The sequence below is a fragment of the Bombina bombina genome, chromosome 4 (genome assembly GCF_027579735.1).
Source record: "Bombina bombina isolate aBomBom1 chromosome 4, aBomBom1.pri, whole genome shotgun sequence".
NCBI lineage: Eukaryota > Metazoa > Chordata > Amphibia > Anura > Bombinatoridae > Bombina > Bombina bombina.
In genome coordinates, this window is record NC_069502.1 from 738,120,554 (window position 1) to 738,141,238 (window position 20,685).

At 36.1% G+C, this 20,685-nt stretch overlaps 1 protein-coding gene across 5 annotated transcripts in view; it reads right to left on the minus strand.

Moving 5' to 3' along the window:
* Nucleotides 1–20,685, minus strand: part of TIAM2 (TIAM Rac1 associated GEF 2) — a 645,041-nt gene that overhangs the window by 72,644 nt on the left and 551,712 nt on the right. The window lies entirely within an intron of this gene.

Genomic DNA, 20,685 nt, shown 5'->3' on the forward strand with positions numbered 1-20,685 from the left:
TTTGTGCAGATTAAGAAAGATACATTTTGGCCGGTGTCAGCACAGCGTACTTGCTACTGCAAGGGCACAGCCATGCTGAGGCCTTCTTAAGGGTTAGCTGAAACCTGTGGGTGATTTCACAGTCCCCAATGCACAAAAGTCTATGGGGGGGGGGGGTTGAACTTTGAAAATGCTCTCCTACATCCTGCGAAACCAGCACTTTCAATATATTCCATATTAGTATGAGTAGCACCAATAATGCCTGCCAATTATGCTGTAAATTATATCAGTTGTTTCTTGTGAGATGAAGGTGAAAACAAAATTTGTGGTTCTCTACAATATTTAATTAGTGTTTGCTACCTGTAGATGTTTTCACATTTAACAGCTATTTAATACCTATTGCTCTAGTCAGCCTACCACCTGCTGCATCACTGACACTGGTTGCGGCCTAGTCAGGATTTTAAAACTATGGCTGGTGAAGATAATGTAGAATATAGTACAATACTGCAATCGGCTTTATATAGTTTGCCAAACTGAATTGGGCTCCAAAATTACAGATTCGTTTTTTAAGAGCATTTAGAAATAAATGTAACAATTTTAACACTTTATTTCCAGCAGTTGGGCAGGGCAAGAGGGGCACCCGCCCAAGGCCCTGCAATGTCAGAGGTCAGGCTATGAGATGGTACAATGCAATGTATATGTTGTATTTAATTTATGAAAAGTGTTTATGGCATCAGGAGGTCAAATATTTTGAGTTATTCTTTATATAGGAATCACTGAATGTTGGCACGGGAGTGGGTCATACAAGGGGCATCGCATACAGGGGAGGGGAAAAAAGGCACTGGGAAGAGGGGCCCCACAAATGTATCCTGCACAGGGCCACGCAAATGCTAAGGTTGGCCCTGATTTCCAGTAAATATTGTTGTTATGGAAAGGAAGTTTTTAATAAAATTATACTTTCTCAATATGACATTATTAGATTGAAGAAATACCCAGACGTACGCATGTGTCATGAGCACTATATAGCAGCAGTGTTTGTAACAGTGTATTACATTATATTTGTCACGCTTTACAGTTCCATTATACACTTTGAAAAGATGTTTGTTAAGCTGTTGAAGACTATGACCTCTAGTTATCAACGTGTCTACCTCAAATACGCTGGAATTCCGCATCGTATTTGTGGCGAGGCTGATTCGCCTAAGTTATCAAGCCCTAGATACCGGCAAAAGTAGAATTTAGTGACGTAAGCTTCGATCCGCCGGACTCAGTCCGACACAGATCGATTCTTACGTCACTCCAGATGTTCCGCACACAAGTGCGGCACTACTTTTGCTAGTTATCAAAAAACTAGCAGGTTTGCTCGGCACTTTTCCGGCCCAGCGCCCTGGAGGCGGCGGATCCCATAGGAATCAATGGGAGTCTGACCATAGCGAAAGCTCATGTTCGCTGCTGCCCGACATCCCATTGATTCCTATGGGAGCTGTCTACACCTAACACCCTAACATGTACCCCGAGTCTAAACACCCCTAATCTGCCCCCCTACACCGCCGCAACTAAATAAAGTTATTACCCCCTAAACCGCCGCTCCCGGACCCCGCCGCAACTATAATATATGTATTAACCCCTAAATCACCGCTCCCGGACCCCGCCGCCACCTATATTATACCTATTAACCCCTATCCTGCCCCCCCTATACCACCGCCCTCTATAATAAAGTTATTAACCCCTATCCTGCCGATCCCGGAACCCGCCGCAACTAAATAAATAGTTTAACCCCTAAACTGCCGCTCCCGGACCCCGCCGCAACCTATATTAAACTTATTAACCCCTAATCTGCCCCCCCCCTACACCGTCGCCACCTATAATAAATTTATTAACCCCTATCCTGCCCCCCCTACACCGCCGCCACTGTAATAAAATTATTAACCCCTAAACCTAAGTCTAACACTAACCCTAACACCCCCCTAACTTAAATATTAATTAAAGAAATCTAAATAATATTTCTCTTATTAACTAAATTAATCCTATTTAAAACTAAATACTTACCTTTAAAATAAACCCTAATATAGCTACAATATAAATAATAATTATAATGTAGCTATCTTAGGATTTATTTTTATTTTACAGGCATCTTTCAATTTATTTTAACTATTTACAATAGCTATTAAATAGTTATTAACTATTTAATAGCTACCTAGCTAAAATAAAGAGAAATTTACCTGTAAAATAAAAACTAACCTAAGTTACAATTACACCTAACACTACACTATACTTTAATAAATTATTTCTATTTAAAACTAAATACTTACCTGTAAAATAAACCCTAAGATAGCTACAATATAATTAATAATTACATCATAGCTATTTTAGGATTTATATTTATTTTACAGGTAACTTTGTATTTATTTTAGCTAGTTAGAATAGTTATTAAATAGTTATTAACTATTTAATAACTACCTAGCTAAAAGAAATACAAAATTACCTGTAAAATAAATCCTAACCTAAGTTACAATTAAACCTAACACTACACTATCATTAAATTAATTAAATAAATTAACTACAAATAACTACAATTAAATACAATTAAATAAACTAACTAAAGTAAAAATAAAAAAAAAGATAAGTTACAAACATTTAAAAAATATTGCAACAATTTTAAGCTACTTACACCTAATCTAAGCCCCCTAATAAAATAACAAAGCCCCCCAAAATAAAAAAATGCCCTATCCTATTCTAAATTAAAAAAGTTCAAAGCTCTTTTACCTTACCAGCCCTTAAAAGGGCCTTTTGCGGGGCATGCCCCAAAGAATTCTGCTCTTTTGCCTGTAAAAGAAAAATACAACCCCCCCAACATTAAAACCCACTACCCACATACCCCTAATCTAACCCAAACCCCCCCTTAAATAAACCTAACACTACCCCCCTGAAGATCATCCTACATTGAGTCGTCTTCAGCCAGCCGACCCACCAATGGAACCAAAGAGGAGATCCAGAGCGACAGAAGTCACCATCCAAGGCGCGCTGAAGAAGTCTTCCATCCGATGAAGTCATCATCCAGGCGGCGCTGAAGAAGTCTTCCATCCGGGCGATGTCATCTTCCAAGCGGCATCTTCAATCTTCTTTCTTCCGGATCCATCTTCATCCCGCCGACGCGGAACATCCTTCTTCCCCGATGGACTAACGACGAATGAAGGCTCCTTTAAGGGACTTCATCCAAGATGGCGTCCCTTCATTTCCGATTGGCTGATAGGATTCTATCAGCCAATCGGAATTAAGGTAGGAAAAATCTGATTGGCTGATTGAATCAGCCAATCAGATTTAAGTTCAATCCGATTGGCTGATCCAATCAGCCAATCAGATTCAGCTCGCATTCTATTGGCTGTTGCGATCAGCCAATAGAAGGCGAGCTCAATCTGATTGGCTGATTCAATCAGCCAATCAGATTTTTCCTACCTTAATTCCGATTGGCTGATAGAATCCTATCAGCCAATCGGAATTGAAGGGACGCCATCTTGGATGATGTCCCTTAAAGCAGCCTTCATTCGTCGTTAGTCCGTCGGGGAAGAAGGATGTTCCGCGTTGGCGGGATGAAGATGGATCCGGAAGAAAGAAGATTGAAGACACCACTTGGAAGATGACATCGCCCGGATGGAAGACTTCTTCAGCGCCGCCTGGATGATGACTTCATCGGATGGAAGACTTCTTCAGCGCGCCTTGGATGATGACTTCTGCCGCTCCGGATCTCCTCTTCGGTTCCATCGGTGGGTCAGCTGGCTGAAGACGACTCAATGTAGGATGATCTATAGGGGGGTAGTGTTAGGTTTATTTAAGGGGGGTTTGGGTTAGATTAGGGGTATGTGGGTGGTGGGTTTTAATGTTGGGGGGGTTGTATTTTTCTTTTACAGGCACAAGAGCAGAATTCTTTGGGGAATGCCCTTCAAAAGGCCCTTTTAAGGGCTGGTAAGGTAAAAGAGCTTTGAACTTTTTTAATTTAGAATAGGGTAGGGCATTTTTTTATTTTGGGGGGCTTTGTTATTTTATTAGGGGGCTTAGATTAGGTGTAAGTAGCGTAAAATTGTTGTAATATTTTTTAAATGTTTGTAACTTATTTTTTTTATTTTTTGTAACTTAGCTTTTTTTATTTTTTGTACTTTAGTTAGTTTATGTAATTGTATTTAATTGTAGTTATTTGCAGTTAATTTATTTAATTAATTTAATGATAGTGTAGTGTTAGGTTTAATTGTAACTTAGGTTAGGATTTATTTTACAGGTAATTTTGTATTTCTTTTAGCTAGGTAGTTATTAAATAGTTAATAACTATTTAATAACTATTCTAACTAGCTAAAATAAATACAAAGTTACCTGTAAAATAAATATAAATCCTAAAATAGCTTCAATGTAATTATTAATTATATTGTAGCTATCTTAGGGTTTATTTTACAGGTAAGTATTTAGTTTTAAATAGAAATAATTTATTAAAGTATAGTGTAGTGTTAGGTGTAATTGTAACTTAGGTTAGTTTTTATTATACAGGTTAATTTCTCTTTATTTTAACTAGGTAGCTATTAAATAGTTAATAACTATTTAATAGCTATTGTACCTAGTTAAAATAAATTGAAAGTTGCCTGTAAAATAAAAATAATTCCTAAGATATCTACAATATAATTATTATTTATATTGTAGCTATATTAGGGTTTATTTTAAAGGTAAGTATTTAGTTTTAAATAGGATTAACTTAGTTAATAAGATAAATATTATTTAGATTTATTTAATTAATATTTAAGTTAGGGTGGTGTTAGGGTTAGTGTTAGACCTAGGTTTAGGGGTTAAAAATGTTATTACAGTGGCGGCGGTATAGTGGGGGCAGGATAGGGGTTAATAAATTTATTATAGGTGGCGACGGTGTAGGGGGGGGCAGGATAGGGGTTAATAAATGTATTACAGTGGCGGCGGTGTAGGGGGGGCAGGATAGGGGTTAATAAATGTATTATAGGTGGCGACGGTGTAGGGGGGGCAGGATAGGGGTTAATAAGTTTAATATAGGTTGCGGCGGGGTCCGGGAGCAGCGGTTTAGGGGTTAAACTATTTAGTTGCGGCGAGGTCCGGGATCAGCAGGATAGGGGTTAATAACTTTATTATAGAGGGCGGCAGTATAGGGGGGGCAGGATAGGGGTTACTAGGTATAATGTAGGTGGCGGCGGTGTCCGGGAGCGGAGGTTTAGGGGTTAATACATTTATAAGAGTTGCGGCGGGGTCTAGGAGCGGCAGTTTAGGGGTTAATACATTTATAAGAGTTGCGGCGGGGTCTAGGAGCGGCGGTTTAGGGGTTAATACATTTATAAGAGTTGCGGCGGGGTCTAGGAGCGGCGGTTTAGGGGTTAATACATTTATAAGAGTTGCGGCGGGGTCTAGGAACGGCGGTTTAGGGGTTAATAACTTTATTGAGTTGCTGGGGGCTCCGGTATAGGGGCTAGAACAATGTAGTTAGTGTGGGTGCTTAGTGACAGGCTAGCAATAAAGCTGTCAAAAAGCCGAAGAGCAGCAAGATCGGATGAGTGATAACTCTCACAATCCGCTGCTCATTGCCCCGTACTTGGTGCGCGGCTTTTTGACAGCTTTTTTGATAACTTAGGCGAAATTTTGCAGGTCCGCGGCAGCGATGGTAGGCGAGCTTAGGCGGGCGTATTGAACCAGTGAAGGCAGGTAAAGTAGACACGTTGATAACTACCCCCCATAGTCTGCAAAAGAGCTTGTACAAATAAACAGCTGTAAAAGGACAGCTTTTGGAGGTGTGTAAATGGCTTTATGTGCACACCTTCTGAGACGCAAACTGCTATTGAGCATGTGCAGGAGTTCACATCTCATATACATATATAAGTCTGTGACTGGCTGACAGCTGCCACATGATAAAGAAGATAGGCAAATTTAAGGAAGTTTCTCGGGGGGGGGGGGAGGAAACTGTTAATTTAAAATTTTTGTTATTGAATTGTCTTTTTATGATATTTGTTGAATAAGCAATTTTGTATTTAATATGTCTACGTTTCTCACAGCAAACTGGCAAAAAGTATATTCTAGTATATATAAAATATATTTTATTCAAACTGAGTTTAGGGGAAATATCCACCCACTCTAAAATGTCATCCAGTTTTGTTCTTGAATTCAAAGACCCCCATGATTTAATTTAATGTGCATAATATATAGCTCTCAGCTGCATTGCGACTATATTTTAAAAAGACCTAATATTTAAAACGTTAAAGAGTTTCCAAAATAGTTTTTGAAATGTGGAGAGCCTTTTAAATGTAAAAGGATAAGAAATACATTTATCTTTCTCAATACCTAAGAAATCGCTATTTGATTTCCTGTCAAGATGCACAGTGCAATTTTCAGGTATTAACATTTAAAATCCAATACGCATTCAGCATTCTGGATAATTAAAAAAAAGAGCAATATTTCACTGTTCAGACTACTCATTTAGCTGCATACATAAAATGACATGATCTTTATTTAACATTTCCCCAAAGCGAAAACCGATTTGCTGAAATAATATCAAGATAAAGGTTCATTTCAAACATTGTTAGTAGTTTTTCAATAAACACATTTTAGGTTGCAAATTATAGGAACATTAAACTCAAAATTTAATTTCCCATAAAATGGGTAATTATGCACAGTGGAAAAAAATCTTTGCAATGCACTCATTTATTTTGCTAGTATTTCTTGTAATTTAACTCTGAAAGATATTTTCTTTTCCCTTCAATCTCCGAAGAGGCTAAAGTATATTCTGTAGAACCCTAGCCTTATAAAGTGATCCATATGTACTTAGAGCCTTGGGGAAAAGGTTCTCAACTTGAGAACCTGTCTGCGCATTTCACTGCCTGTATGTACCATTACACACTCAAGCCAGTGTGTAATGCCGCCCCCTTCTGAGGGGCCTGTCAATCACACAAAGTGAGTGTGTTTGGGGTGATATCAGTTGGTATGTGCTATAGTTAAAAACAATACAATTTGTGAAGGAAAACATATATTCTGCATGTAGACGTTTTCAAACGCAGAATGTGGCATTTAACAATTTTAGATTACAATTTAAAATGTGTAATTATATTTAGTGACAGCAACTGTGCAGTATACTTGCATTTTTTATTTTATGCTAAAAAGTGCGGGGGGGGGGGAATAATGGAAAATTTGTGATAGAATTAGAAGTGATTGTACATTCTAGTAGCGACCCATTTATAACTGTCCCTAGAAAACCGAGGCTATAACTTGACAGCACCCTTTGCTTTACGGACACTAAGAGGCTCATTTATCAAGCTCCGGATAGAGCTTGAGGGCCCGTGTTTCTGGCGAGTCTTCAGACTCGCCAGAAACAGCAGTTATGAAACAGGGGTCTAAAGACCGCTGCTCCATAAATGCTGTCCGCCAGCTCTGAGCAGGCGGACAGAGATCGCTGGCATTCAACCCGATCGAGTACGGTTGATTGACACCCCCCTGCTGGCAGCCGATTGGCCGTGAGTCGGTAGGGGGCGGCGTTGCACCAGCAGTTCACAAGAGCTGCTGGTGCAATGCTGAATACGGAGAGTGTATTGTTCTCCGCATTCAGCGAGGTCTGGCAGACCTGATCCGCACTGTCAGATCAGGTCCGACATACCTTTGATAAATATCCCCCTAAAACTTTACAGTTATTTTTCTGTATTTAAATAACAAATATAATAATTGAACAAAATATATGTGCATACTAGGCTAATCTTTGCATTGAATATATCATTCTAACATTTATTTAGTGTTTAATATACATTTAACTGCATGGGCATTAACATGTGTATGTATGTATGTATGTATGTATGTATATATATATATATATATATATATATATATATATATATATATATGTATATAAACATTTAGTACCTGTATCACCTTATGTCAATACCTTACCATTGATTGGTATCAATTCTCAACAACATGCTACATATTTACCTTTTTGCTTTTTATTATACGTGGAAAACTCGAGTGCTTGCAAGGTATAATAATGACAACACTTCACAGTTCTATATAAACTAATTAAATAAATATTAATTTACTAAATGTAATGATAATTTATAAATTAAATGCGAACAAAAAAAATGTTTCCTTGTAAAATAATAATGATAAAATTAGTGAGTAGGTGTGACATACAATTGCACATATTTCCCTGAAGTATACTAAGAATGAAAATAGCTTTATGTATAATGCCAGAATATACAAATATTAATAATTAATTAGCAAATGTTATATGTATGGGTCTAATATCTACAGTTATATTAGATCATTTATTGTAAAATTGTGAGAGTTGCCTCAAATAGATTAAATAGTAAAACAAGAAATTAAAAACATAAAAATATATATTCATATTTTCATATTTCAGCAATAATTAGGTCTTATTGTTGATTATTTTTTTTAAAGCTCTTTAGATACATGAGGGAGGAAAATAATTCTACCATTTCACGATAATAGTGAATTCAAGAGATATTAACCTAAAACAAATGTAAACTGTTCTACAATGTTGTATTAAGCAACGTCTTAATTGCTTAAATCATTGTATAAATATTACCATATATAATAAACAAATATTAGCCGGCTTTTCTGATACTCAGGTCCCAATCTATATTGTTCCTAGAACCCAGACCTAAATTATCAGGCATAATAAACCCTGGTAGTGCATAGATTATGCCACCAGATTTCCCAAACCCACCCACAATAAGAGTGCTTAAACCCCACCCCTGATGTGCCTCGACTTGATCCATACCCTAAATTGGAGTGTCTAGTGTCAAAACGTTATCAATGGACTACAAATAATCTGAATCCTTACACCCAGTCCAGGCAACAGTTTTTGCATAATAAAATAATTTAAAGGGACAGTCCAAAAAAAACTTTTCATCATATTTCAAATAGGGCATGTAATTTTAAACAACTTTCCAATTTACTTTTATCACCAATTTTGCTTTGTTCTCTTGGTATGCTTAGCTGAAAGCTAAACCTAGGAGGTTAATATGCTAATTTCTTAGACCTTGAAGGCCGCCTCTAATCTAAATGCATTTTGATAGTTTTTCACCACTAGAGGGCATGTTTCATATAGATAACATTGAGCTCATGCACGTGAATTTTCCATGGAGACAGCTCTGATTGGCTAAAATGCAAGTCTGTCAAAAGAACTAAAAAAGGGGGCAGTCTGCTGAGGCTTAGATGCAAGGTAATTACAGAGGTAAAACGTGTATAATTATAACTGTGTTAATAATTTGTAACAAATGGGCATCAGGTTAGATGTAGGTTTTAAATTTGTAGGCTTTAGAAATAAAGTGACAGTTGATGTCAGGATCACATATTTTACAGATTCATTGTGAGAGCATTATGTTTAACTCCAGGACTCAAGTACCACAAAAAGTCCAGGTTGTACAAAGGTTTCTGTGAAACACAGTACTAAATTAAAGGAATAATAAACCCATTTTTTTTATTTCATGATTCAGATAGAGCATGCAATTTTAAGCAACTTTCTAATTTACTCCTATTATCAATTTTTATTTAAACAACAGGAATGTAAAGTTTAGGAGCCAACACATTTTAGGTTCAGCACCCTGGATGACACTTGCTTATTGGTGGCTACATTCAGCCAACCAATAAGCAAGCATAACCCAGGTTCTGAACAAAAAATGGGCCGGTGTTCTAAAAGAAGTTGTCTACCGCGAAGGAATGCGCAACCTACGTCACTTCCGGTGACGTGAATCAGCTGCTAGAGGTTTGTGGCGCTTACTGTGCATGCGTTAGAGGTCCAACCTCCTTAAAACAGCTGATTTAGAACACCGGTCTCGTATCAGATTCAGTCTCCCGCCCGCCCCCTACCTCCCTTATGTCACAAAAGGAGGAGTTGCACAGTGTCGCTTGAGTTTTGACGAAGGATATACGCTGATGAAAAAGTATCATCATACATTTATAAGACAATTATTTAGGTTTATGTTGCATTGTTAATTAAAAGACTGTCTTCATGTGGATGCCGAGTAGATTAACAGATTGAAATATAAATTATATAATAAATGCTCATATTACATCTGATACAAAATACAAATCTGCACGCTTTCTGTCTGTTGTTTACACCAATGTTTCTGCAGAAATAATAATCGAATAAAAAAAACGCATAGTGTCTAGTGGAGATGGAGGGGGTAAAATGCCTCCTGGAATTTTGTCTATCTTTTCAGTTTCTACTACTACTGCTTCCCCTCTTATAACAGCAGTAGTACTACCGGATACTGGAGTCGCGACAGTACCGCTGGTGCTTTGATTTTCTTAGGCAGACTGGCTGGCTGGCATGTAATACTCCACCCTCAGATTGTTACACAGTGAAGGGACTGGCTGAATTTGGTGACTGAGTATAAGAGGTTAACAGCTGTGCAAGTTGTTGCAGCCGTTGTGTGGTGGTGTACAGATTCTGCGACCTGTCTGGTTCACTTTCTGGTTACAAAATCCAATGACAGACAGCTTGTTCCGTCTGATTTTGCAACCAGTAACGTGCGCTCAGGAATGTGGTACCATATTCCTCGACCCGTGTAAATCAGCTGTTTTAAACGGACAGTCAACACTTGCGGTAACATTATGCAATATTGAAAAATAAAAAATGAAGATCCGCATGCAGCATAGCCCTTTTGCCTTGCCTACTTGCTTCTTGTAGTAATCACCGTCGATAACTTCTCTAATACGAGGTAAATATGGCAGCTGAACTCCCCCCACCGTTACGTAGCTACCTTCTTCTTCAAATGAGAATCCAATCCTCGGTCAGAAATTGTACGCGCATATACACAGCAATTCTATTATGTATAGAAGAAAAGCAAACATTGTTCATGTTAAATTATGTTTTTTTAAAAGAAGTTTAAGAGAAACTTCCATTTAAACTGAAACTTTGCAAAAAATACAGTTTGCTTTATCGGTTATTCATTGTTCCCTGTGAACTCCACTCCTCAGATATGCATTCGAGACAGAAAGAAAAGCTCCCACAAGTATGAAAGGATAAATTACATTTATTCATCCCATTGTTGTTTTTATAAATACTGTGATATTTATAAACAATCCCTTTTAGGCGGAACAAAGAAACGCATTTTGTGTAGAGTATCTTAATAACTGAAGTATATTTTGTAGGCTTTGTGTGACCTAATGAGTAGCAATTATCCCTACTTAAAGGAACAGTTAACACTTTTAGACTGCAATATAAAATGTTTAATGAAGTGTAGTTTAAAAATTATATATATATATATATATATATATATATATATATATATATATATAAAGTAAAGTAAAAAAAATCTTGAACAACTTTCCAATTTACTTTTATTACCAATTTTGCTTTGTTCTCTTGGTATTCTTAGTTGAAAGCTAAATCTAGGAGGTTCATGTGCTAATTTCTTAGACCTTGAAGACTGCCTCTAATCGGAAAGCATTTTGACAATTTTTCACCACTAGAGGGCGTTAGTTCATGTGTTTCATATAGATAACATCGAGCTCAGGCACGTGAAGCTCCTAATAGGAAGCACTGATTGGCTAAAAATGCATGTCTGTCAAAAGAACTGAAATAAGGGGGCAGTTTGCAGAGGCTTAGATACAAGGTAATCACAGAAGTAAAAAGTATATTATTATAACTGTGTTGGTTATGCAAAATTGGGGAATGGGTAATAAAGGCATTATCTACCTTTTTAAACAACAAAAATGCTGGTGTTTAGTGTCCCTTTAAGCTGGCATGTGGCACAGTGTATAGACATAATTTATCTCCCTCTCACATGATGCAAAGTTGTGTAAACCAGAGCAGGTTCAATCTAAGGCAGCAGTGAAATGAAACAATTGTGTTGGTTGTCCAGTTTGCTTTATTTAATTTTGCATGGGTTGTAACCTGGGCAACTAACCATAGGTGGTCTTTAGCTTGATAAAGGGGTCAATTAATTTTAATAGCTGATTTTGCCAGCAGAAACTTCCATCTATACTGATCTTGTCAATACTGCAGTATTTGCTATAGAAAAGGTATGTAGTAAAGAGGTAGAAGAAAGAGTGTTTCTACAGTTACTTTGAATACAAAAACATGTATCAGCTTTTTGCCTGTGCACAGTGTCCCTTTATGGGAGGTATCTGCTAAAAAAAATACCTGTTCTATGGGTACAGAGCATTTCGTATTATCCCTCAATTTTCATTTAAATGAATGTTTTAAGCACATTCCTGTACTTTGTAACCTGACTAGGAGATCTACTTGTCACAGCTCAATTTATACTCCCCAATGGCTAGTAGGTGAGTGGAAATTTAGAGCCCTTATATACGTATAGTTTGTGAATTCTTGCACATGCTCAGTAGGAGCTGGTGACTCAAAAAATGTAAACATAACAAGACTGTGCACATTTTGTTAATGGAAGTAAATTGGAAAGTTGTTTAAAATGGCATTCTTTATCTGAATCATTAAAGTTTAATTTTGACTTGTGTCCCTTTTTAATCATTATATACAGTATATATATATAATAAAAATGCCTTTGTGTCCCTTAAAGCATAAGGCAGGGGGGTTTACTATACTGCAGTTTTATTTTATTTTTTGGCTGGCAGCAAAAACAAAACAAAAAATACTAATGAAAAAAACAGTCTCTTTAGAAATACTACATTCGGCTGCTAGCAAAAATCAATCCAGTATATTCAAGCAAAAAAACAAAAACAAATAAAAACACAAAAAAATAATGCTCTTAAATATAAATAAGCATTTTGGTTTCGATGCTAAACAACATTAAATAAAAACAAATATATCTCAAATAAAAGGCTGTTTATTAGTAAAAGTAGAAATTAAGCTGATTGTTTATGAACCGCACAATAGGTAATTAAACAATACTAATATAATTAGTGTGCAATTTAACACATGCCATAGTCTAATTAGGAGTAGGAAATCCAATTCACTACTGTCTGCTGTGATCAGAGTTAAAGGCACAGTATAAACCAAGTTTCATATAAACTGCATGTAATAGACACAACTATAAAGAAGAATATGAACAGATATTGATATAAAAATCCAGCATAAAACCTTTTAAAAACTTATTTAGATGCTCCCAATTTAGCACTGTTGATGAGGTTAAATTGGGACACCTACTGAAAGGGGCTGAGAGGAGACCCCCTCCCCTGCATTTGAAAAGACTCATTATACAAACAGAAGCAATCTGAACTTTGTATACATCTAAAACTTTGGGGCTTGGTTAGGAGTCTGAAAATCAACACAATGTTCTTTAAAAATAAGCAAAGCTATACATTTTTACAAAAACACTCCCAGATGGGCTATATAAATGGCTCATCTACAAAACATTTACGCAAAGATAAATCAAGTGTACAATGTCTCTTTAAGTCTATTAGTATAATATGTGAGAGCATGTTTAGTGTTTACATATGCAAAAAAAATAATGTTTATACAACAATAAAAATGAAATGGATGATTAGTCTTACGCTGCTTAAAAAAATGTGCACATATAACCTGTTTCGTCTCTGCATAGAAGCCTATTGCTAGACAATTCATGGGTGTGTCAATAACCACAATGATTTCTGGGAAAATAAGGATTAAAGGGACATTAAACTTTTTCTTCATGATCAACACAGAGACTTTGATTTTAAACAACTTTCTAACTTCTATATAAAATTTGCTTCATTCACTTGGTATACTTTTGTTAAAGGAGCAGCAATGCACTGCTGGAAGCTAGCTGAACACATCTGGTGAGCCAGTGACAAGAGGCATATATGTGCAGTCACTAATCTGCAACTAGCTCCCAGTAGTGCACTGCTGACCCTGAACCTACCTAGGTATGATTTTCAACAAAGGATACAAAAAGAATGAAAAAAAACACAGAAGTAAATGGGAAAGTTGTTTAAACATGCATGGTCTATCTAATTGTTTTGACTTTACTGTCACTTTAACTGGTCACATATATTGGAAACAAGATTTGATTTATGTGATTATGCTGATAAATTACTGTTGTGTGTTAACATTGATTTGCAGCATGGGATGGAAAAAACCCTGTAATTTTATTGTCCTTTATAATAAAAGGGACAGTCTACTCTAAAAGGATAGATAATCCCTTTATTACCCATTCCCCAGTTTTGCATAACCAACACAGTTATATTAATATACTTATATTAATTTACCTCTGTGATTACCTTGTATCTAAGCCTCTGCAGACTGCCCCCCTTATCGCAGCGCTTTTGACAGACTTGCATTTTAGCCAATCAGTACTGACTCATAAATAACTCCACAGGAATTATCACAATGTTGTCCATACGGCACACGTGAACTAGTGCTATCTAGCTGTGAAAAACTGTCAAAATGCACTGAGCTCAAAGGCGGCCTTCAAGGGCTTAGAAATTAGCATATGAGCCTAACTAGGTTTAGCTTTCAACAAAGAATACCAAGAGAACAAAGCAAATTTAATGATAAAAGTAAATTGGAAAGTTGTTTAAAATTGTCCTATCTGAATAATGAAAGTTTAATTTTGACTAGACTGTCCCTTTAAGGGAAATACAACGCAGGTAATTGCTGTAATTTGTACCGTTTAGTTCAAGATATTTAATGGTTTTATGCGTAGTATCATCAGTGAAGAAATAACTATTGCATATGTTCCTTATGAGTCATGGGAAAGCAGATTTAGTTTAATCTGACAGATTAATTCAGAACAGAGGGAGAAAAAAATGAAAATTGGAAGATAAATGGTGTGAACTAGTGAGGAAATCACTTAAGAAAATGTGGGAAGAGGGATAAAATGGAGGAGGAAGTGATGCACATTTTCAAGTGTGGTTGCTTTAATCTGCATCATATTTTGCATATAATTGCAGGGAAAATATGCAACCCACTATATATGCACAAATAGCAGCGAGTGTACAAGCAACACTTGAAAAAAAAAAATCAAGCAGGGTTTTAAAAAATTACTTAAAAAACAAGCACAGAAATTCAGGTATATTTTCAGGGATTTTCTTTCGCGTTTTTCTTTTTTTTGCTACTTAAAGGGACATGAAACCCCATTTTTTTTCTTTCATGATTTAGAAAGAGCATGTAATTTTAAATAGCTTTCTATTTAACTTCTTTTATCTAATTTGCTTCATTCTCTTGAAAAGCTTGAAAAGCTTGAAAAGCATATATAGATAGGCTCAGTAGCTGCTGACATAGATGCCTTGTGTGATTGGCTCACCCACGTGCATTGCTATTTCTTCAACAAAGGATATCTAAAGAATAAAGCAAATTAGATAATTGAAGTAAATTGGAATGTTGTTTAAAATTGTATTCTCTACCTGAATATTGAAAGACAAATGTGGGGTTCAGTGTCCCTTTAAGATGTCCTGTGTGCCTAGAAACAAAATTGCTGTCTGGCTCTATTTCATCCTTTGCTTACAATGGTGCTCGCAAGCAAGTAAATGGAGAAGATTTTCAGCAAGTATTAAAGAATGTATCTATTCTCCCTTGCATTTTGAATAGCATTTCAAGCCAATATGGCTGCCCGGAAGAAGAACTATTGCAAGCAAATATATTTTCTGCAACATTTCATGCATCGGGCAGCAAGATGCATATATCAACTTGGACTGCTTGATTTTAAATAGAGGATTGACTTTTTCAAGCAGATTTTGACGCAAGTTGACAGTCTTGCTTGGTTTTGAATAAGGGCCATAGCCTGAGAGTTTTATAGTACAAAGAAAGATGAATTAGAAAAGAATAGATTAAGTAAAAAGGGATTTCATGGGAATTATGGGGGAGAATGACGAAAGTAAGAAAACAGAATGTGTAGACTGTTCTGATATGGTAGTAAAGGCCATTGCATTAGTGGGGGGAAATGTATTGGCATAAACAGGGGGAAATGGGATGACAGTGGAGTTATTGTGTAGGTAAAGACTCAGATCTACCAATAGGTCAAGAAACGCTGCCAGAATGTCAGCAAATACAGTTCTCTGTCTGCCTAGACTGTCACAGCTACCTCTCTCACATTTGTTAACTCTCCCTATTAGCCAGGACTGTCCCAGTTTTGGCCTCCTGTCCCACAAAACTCTAGTCTGAGACAGTTTCTGTCGTAGTTATCAGTCTTTTGTTTTATGTATAGATTTGTTTACTTATTTAGCATTTGAGCCTCCTGCACTTGACATTAGAATAGCAGAATAAAATATCTAACTTATTAAACTGACATATGCGAATCCCCTGCAGTACAGATTAGATTGAATAATACAATATTGTGTTCAATGAAATGCTAGAGTGGGTGGAGTTAGAGTGGGAGGAGCTATGTAGATAATTGTTGGGTTGGGTCAATACTCTCTGTACCTCTTTACCCGATTGCTGTGTGAATCTGCTCATGTTTAATATTCAGTAAATCTAGCTCTTATAGTAAATCATTGATTTTAACATACTTTATATATGCATAATATATATCAAGAAATAATCACTGTATTGCAAATGATCTGCATGTAAAATAAATGTTAGCAAACTTTAAATTAAATAGCAGTATATGGACATATTTGATTATATGTATATTGTTTCTCTTGTGGCTATTTATGGACAAATATAAATGCATGGTTACACGCTTTGTCAAACAGTAACTACATAGCATATTACAGGGCCTATGATTTGAATTCTGTAGGATGCACTTCAGCCTCTTTAGAGGAGGGAATATAAAACACACAAGATTTGCGGGTAAAATACAGGAAAAGCAGACAGTATTTAAAAAGTGATTTTACTATGATTTCGTGCCGGGGGTTAACAAATGTTCCGATGTAAACAAATTAAAATCTCACGATTGTGCACGTGATCACGAGATTTCAATGATGGGATCGCGTCAGGGAGGCGTCCCTATGATGCTAGGCACGCCCTCCACACCGCGATCCCATCAGGGAAGCGCCAGTGGCTTCAGGACAGCCAAGCGGTTAGGACGTTGTATTCCATCCTTCAGCGCTAAAGCCCAGCAAAATTCGGACGGAATACAACGTCCTAACGGCGTTAAAAGGTTAAACATTTTGGGCTAGATGTTGAGAGCAAAATATCGATTTTTTTTGGAGGCAAACATTTTTTTTGGAGGGAACATTAATAAAATTAACCAGAGGTCTGACCTCTGGTTACTTTTTGGAGCGCTAATTGCTACCGTGAGTTTGTGGTAGCAATAACCAGCTAATTGTAATGGCTGGTTATTTATCTCACATGCAATAAATTAGCGCTCCACTTGTAATCTGGACCTTAATGGGAAATTAGTTTTGCTTTTAACGTCCCTTTAACTCCTGATTGGCCGATAAACAGAAAGGCTGCAATACAGAGAGGAACAAAATAACAAAACTGAATCAGTGTTTACGTCTATGGTACTTGTCAAAATGTGCCAGCTAAATAAACAAACAATCCTGCAACACTTCTATCAAATAAAACTGGCAGCAAGGAGTCAACTATTTTTGAATAATTAAATAAAATCCAAACTCTATTATTTTGATCAATTTTCTGAAAACTCTGTTCCTCAAATGAAGTCTGTATCTATGACAAATGGCAGCTCCTATAACGGGATCATTTTAGTTTACCTGAAAACAAGATTCTGAGTCATCTGTGCAGCTAAGACAGGAAGACAGATCTTTGAGAGTGGTCTTCAGCGCCATTTTTACTGTTAGAATAGCTATTTGTAAGGGAAGTATTTTTTCGTCCATTTCGTCCGAGGCAAATATATCCATATTACAACTGGTTGATGTCTTCTCCCAGACAGTGCAGGGACATAAAATGACTGCGAAACTGTGCAATGTTCTTAATCCAGATTACTCCACAACAACAGTGGTTGAAGCAAGAGTGTGCTGTTAAGGAAACTAATTAATCCTGGATTATATGACTGACATAGACCATATGCCAGCGTTAAAGGGCTACTGTAGTTTTATTTCTTTCTTTATGTATAAAGTAAATGTTTTTTCTTTATTTAAATCAGTTAGTGTAATTTTATTAGCACAATGTAAAAGGTTTTGCAAATCAAGAGCAGTTCATGGATGCACACTTGATTTCTGCTGAAATCCATATTACTGATCTCCCTTGGTAAAGCCAGTTGCGGACCTATGTAATTGAGCTTGTGCTCTAATCTAGCCAATAACTATGTAGAATGCTCAAGTAAATTATATATTATATGCAAGTACAGTATAATGGAGATACTCAGAGTAGGTATTTTATAGCAAAATAAAATATTACTGCAGTATACATTCTTTATTTTCTCTAATTAAATATGTTTTGTGGTATTATATTTTGAGACAACTATTTTTTTAACATAGTTCCATCTATGTGGGATCTATAATTTGTTTATTTTTGTCTTTCCATTGCAAGGATGTCTTGTGTTTGTGTAAGAAGGACGTCAAATTATAATGGTTGTGCCCAATTTTTTAAATGAGTTCAATCCAGACAGTCTCTTAGTTTATTGCGAAATGTAGCATTGTAATACTGGTGACATGATAAAGCAATGGATCATTTTATTTTTAAATTAGATTTATTTTACATTGTTTAAACCATCTTCAAGGGACAGTAAAAATAAAATTTTCATGATTCAGATAGAGCATGCAATTTCAAACAACTCTCCAATTTACTTATATTAGCCAATGTGCTTTGTTCTCTTGGAATACTTTGTTGAAAATTACATATAGGTAAACTAAGGAGCAGCAATACACTACTAGCTTCTTCTGCGGTAGAGAAGAGGAAAAAAGAAGCCGTTTCTGCTTCTTAAATATGAGGAGCAATAGCCAAAAATGCTGCAAACACAACTTGATAAATTTACCCCTTTATGTTATCTTATTTGCACACATCCTTTGTCAGCAAATGAGCACATATACAGCACTATCCATCTGGATAATTCTACATCCAGCCATTTAACCTTATGTGATGTCAATGAACTATTTTAACGTGTTTGTTATTTTATGTTATAAAAACATGCTCATTTAACTCTGCACCATACTGAACAGCAGGAGTCTGAATCACCAGCAAACGCAAAGGGAAAGTGATTATTAAAGGGCATAATTTTTAGTATATTTATATCAATATTAATATATTTATACAAATAGATTTTTTTCCATTATTTCTTCAAGAGCAACATGCGTATCATGCAAATCTCTGAGGTCTTTTCCAATCAGAAAGAAAAAAAAAGCCATGACATTTGCTTAACAGTGTTTAGAACTGTTGTAAATGTCACTGGCTGGCTGTACACATGTAAAAAATAGCTTAAGTATAGAATTGTGGACAACCTGTTCTTTAAATAAAATGCATGTTTTCTAGATGACCTGGAAATCACAATTATAAAAGAGATGGTGTACTGTGATTCCCCACCCCCTCTCCTTTAATGTGTCCCCAAAGATCCATTTCACCTGCTGGAATTTTGATATGTGAATCAAGAAAGAAAATAAATTGGTTTCATGTCCCTTTAATAGTACCATTTTAGAAAATATTAAAAATTACTAAAACTATTTTAAATTACAGAGAAAAATAAATACCTTAAAGTCATTCTAAAGTAAAAATCTCTCTTATTCCCTAGATCAAAATAGATGTAGAAAGCGTTTAAAATCAATTCTGCATACAAACAAGTTTGTTTGCCAGGATAGCAGACAAAACGCCTCATAAAAAGTATGTTAAGCAAAAAAAGAAAATACAATATATGGATAGATATAAAAGCCCCTGAGCAGTCTTCAGACAAGAAGAAAGATCTGCGATTAAACACAACTGCAAAATGTTTACAATCCTCAACACGACAACATGCAAAATAAAGCTAATTAGCCCTCAAAATAATAGTTTATTTGAACCGTTTTCCTTGGCAGCGATCGCCTTTCTCATAATGACAGTGTGCAATTGGAATATCTAATTCTTTGGCAGCACGTTGTTAAATGTAAAGTAACAGCTTTAATGACAGGCGTTTAAACTGATGTGGCCTCTTAATTCTAAAAACTAAAGAGGCCTGACTAATTCGTTTGTTTCGCTCTTAAAATGGAATGAACAAGTTTACGGCTTGCATTTATTTATTCTATATGACTGAAATGCTTCTGGTTATTTTTGCACACTACTGGATATTTGTTGATCACATTTTACAATTAAAGGGACACGAAACTCAAAATTAAACTTTCATATAGAGCACTGGTTTTCAAACCTGTCCTCACGCCACATTTTGAGGATATCAGAACTAGAGCACAGGTTAAACTATCAGCTGATTAATAAACATGGGTATTTTACCTGCTCTCATCCAAGGTAATCCTGAAAACCTGTCCTGTTGGGGAGGCCTGAGGACAGGTTTGAAAACCAGTGATATAGAGGATGACATATTTTTTAAAGAGTTTTCAATTATCAAATTTATTTTGCTCTCTTTGTATCCTTTGTTAAAAAGCATATCTAAGCAGGCTCAGGAGCAGCAATGCACTACTGGAAGCCAGCTGCTGTTTGGTGGCTACACACATATGCCTCTTGTCCTTGGTTCACCAGATGTGTTCAGCTACGTCCCATTAGTACATTCAGACAAGTATATATGTGCAGGAGCAACCTTGATGCATGTACAACTAATATTTACACAAAATGGTAAAATGCTGCTCCTGATTGGCTCGCCATATGTGTGCAGCAGCCAATCAGGAGGCGTGTCTACCTCAGGAGCAGAATTGTAGTGAACTTTAAAAGAGAAATTAAACAGCTTGAGATTGTAATATAAAAACCTTTAATTACGTGTAGTT